Genomic DNA, 3,576 nt, shown 5'->3' on the forward strand with positions numbered 1-3,576 from the left:
CAGCCCAGTCGAGTCCGGGGAAGGGGCGGGGCCGCCGAGGCGGAGCCTGCGCGCCGGGGGCGGGCTTCCAGTGCCGTGGGCGGGGCTGCTCCGGGGAGGGAGTCCGCTGCGCTGGCAAAACTGTCCCACCAGCCCATCTACCGAAACTCAGCCTGTCTTTCCCATCCCCGGATCCGCCACAGGATGCTGGGAGATGGAAGTTGAACTGCAGAAGACCTCCACCCCTTCCCCACTGCCCGGACCTTCTAGTTTTTCTTGGCCCCTTCCAAGGGAAAATCAAAAAAGAGCGCAGCCGGGGCTTACTTCGCGTCTTACGTCGGTTCCTCTTCTTGGGAACCGAGGCTCGGTCCTTTGAAGCGCCTCCTACCGGCCAGCCTCAGACCTACCTTGCTAGAGCAAGATGTGTGTGCTTAGTCGCTCAGTCGTGTCCGGCTCTTTGCGACCCCGTGGACCTCCCAAGGCTCCTCTGTCCATGGGGATTCTCCAGGCAAGAATACTGGAGTGGGTTGCCATGCCCTCCTGGAGGATAGGCTGGGAGATTATCCATCTGCCTTTGCCTACCGAGCCCTTCACCTGTTCAACAGATTCTCTTAGGAGGAAAACAGGTTTCCCTTAGCCCTTACCTGTCATTGTCTGAGGAAGGAATAGATAAGACTGCAGGCTCCTTAAGAAAAAGGACCTTGTTTTCCCTCGCCTGGGGTACCCTATAACCAGGAAGTGGGGCTGAGCACACAGGTGTGCAAACCTCTGTTCATCTACTGACTAAAAAGAATACTTTTTCCTCTTTCAAAATTGTTACCATCATTGTCAGCAATGATTGAGCACCTAGCAGAGTTGGCAAGGAAAAATAAGCGTCCTTCGTCTCAGGCAATTTCTTTAAGGAGACAGAATAGATAGAACATAAGCAATTGACAAAAATCTGTTTTATTAAATATATTTTTACAAAAACATGGCAGTCTGAGGGAGCAAATGGTAAACGCTGAATGGCTGAGGGCTAAGATGCATTTAAAGGAGGCAGAGTCAAAGGTCAGAACTTTCAGCAACTATTTCACAAAGGAAATTGAATTTACACAATAGAAAGATTTTGGATTTTATCCTGCCTGGTACCTTTTCCTATACATGTACTCACCTGCTCCCCAGATTCAAGATCAAAGCACAGTTTCTCTGACACTGAGCCAGACATGAAATCTTGTCACTGTGAATGCCATTAAAGACAATTATTTTTGCTATAAACTGAATGTTTGTATTTCTTCAAAAGTCACATACTAAAACCTAATCTCCAATGAGATGGTATTTGAGGCGGAACTTTTGGGAGGTGGTTAGGTCATGAGGGTGGAACCTTTCTGTGTGGGATTAGTGTCCTTATTAAAGAGATCTCAGAGAGCTCCCTCACTCACTCTGCCATGAAAGTATATCATGTCTATGAACCAGGAAGTGTGCTCTCACTAGACATCAGATCTACCAGCTCCTTGATCTTGGACTTCTCAGCCTCCAGACTGAGGGGGAAAATGCTGTTGTGTAAGCCACCCAGTCTATGGTATTTTTGTTACAGCAGCCTGAATGGACTAGGACCATTTTGTATAACAAGATTATTACCATGTTCCTACAGGTTTCTCAAAGAGGCAAGAGCAGACTAATCTGAATTGTACACAGTGATGAAGTCATTTTTCTGGTCCCTATTTGTGAACTGATCATTCTTTACATAGGAGGAGCCAACACACAGGTTTATGACTGAACAGGAGAGGTAGTATATCAAAGAGGACTAGGATTGGCAGTTAGGTGAGCCTTGGTCCAAATCCAGGCTTTTACTATATAATTACCTAAGTCAATCTTTCTCTGAGCCTCAGTTTCCTTATTTATTTATTTATTTTGGCTGAGCCAAGAGGTTTATGGGATCTTAGTTCCCTGACGAGGGATTGAACCCATGCCCTCTGCAGTGGAAGCCTGGAGTCTTAACCACTGGACTACCTGGTACATCTCTCTTCATCTTACAAATAGAGTTATAATATATATCTCATAAGGTTGCTTTGCCATTAGTGAAATAACACAGGTAAGCTTCCTGTGTTATTTTAAGCTGACCAAGCTATGGTTACAAAAATTCTGCACTTTTGACCCACAACTAAATGAAATATGTTGTAATTTCTATTATATATTCATTAAATAAATGCTTATTGGGCACCTCCATGTGCCAACTGGATGCTGAGAATACGTGGTGAACAAGATGGTCATTGTCTCTGCTGCCGTGAACCTTAACGTCCACTGGGGCAGAAAGATAAACAGGCAGTGAGAGTACAATGTAAGAAGGGCTGTGGCAGGGCAGAACAGCCCTTCACACAGTCTAGACTCCTGGGCAACACACAGGACATAGCCAGCTGTTCTGAGAAAGAAATGTCAGGGTTCAATTCAAAGGTCCCTGGAAGTCAGCAGAATACAAAAAATAAATGCCACACATACATGAGGAGTGGGTCCCCCCGGGGACTGAGACCGGTGCTCATCACAGAGTGGCTCTGGCTTTCTCCGGAGCTTGTAGGCTACAAGTGAAGCTTGTCAGCCAACTATTCATTAAGACAACCACATAACATGAGGGCCTCAGTGTGTCATTTGAAGGGATTTTACCTGTAGTAAAGTCTAGATCAGTGGTTCTCAGGATATTTGTGATGTCTGGGGATATTTTTGAATGTCATGACTAAGGAGGTAGGAGTGATTTACTAGTGTCTGGTGAGTAGAGGCCAGAGAAGCTGCGAAAGTCCGACAGTGCAAAGGCAGCCCTTTACAAAAAAGGATTTTCCAGTCCCAAATTCAGTAGTGCTGATAATGAGAGACCCCAATTCAGAGGAACTATTTGAAGACACCAGAACTAAAGGAAAACTACTAAATTTTCGTAAAGCCACAGGACAATGGACAGTTTTGGTTACATGAAAGAACTATGTATCATTACTGGGTCTCCTCATCTGAGAAATGAGAATATTGGATTTGATTTCTTACAAAGTCTTTTCAAGTTCTAAAGTATATGAATCAAATACTTTTACAGGATTCAGTTCAGTTCAGTTCAGTCGCTCAGTCGTGTCCGACTCTTTGCAACCCCATGAATCGCAGGACGCCAGGCCTCCCTGTCCATCACCAACTCCCGGAGTTCACCCAGACTCATGTCCATCGAGTCAGTGATGCCATCCAGCCACCTCATCCTCTGTCGTCCCCTTCTTCTCCTGCCCCCAATCCCTCCCAGCATCAGAGTCTTTTCCAATGAGTCAACTCTTCGCATCAGGTGGCCAAAGTACTGGAGTTTCAGCTTCAGCATCATTCCTTCCAAAGAAATCCCAGGGCTGATCTCCTTCAGAATGGACTGGTTGGATCTCCTTGCAGTCCAAGGGACTCTTAAGAGTCTTCTCCAACACCACAGTTCAAAAGCATCAATTCTTCAGCGCTCAGCCTTCTTCACAGTCCAACTCTCACATCCATACATGACCACAGGAAAAACCATAGCCTTGACTAGACAGACCTTTGTTCGCAAAGTAATGTCTCTGCTTTTCAATATGCTATCTAGCTTGGTCATAACTTTCCTTCCAAGGAGTAAGT

The sequence above is a fragment of the Bos indicus genome, chromosome 4 (assembly GCF_029378745.1).
Source record: "Bos indicus isolate NIAB-ARS_2022 breed Sahiwal x Tharparkar chromosome 4, NIAB-ARS_B.indTharparkar_mat_pri_1.0, whole genome shotgun sequence".
Classification (NCBI taxonomy): domain Eukaryota; kingdom Metazoa; phylum Chordata; class Mammalia; order Artiodactyla; family Bovidae; genus Bos; species Bos indicus.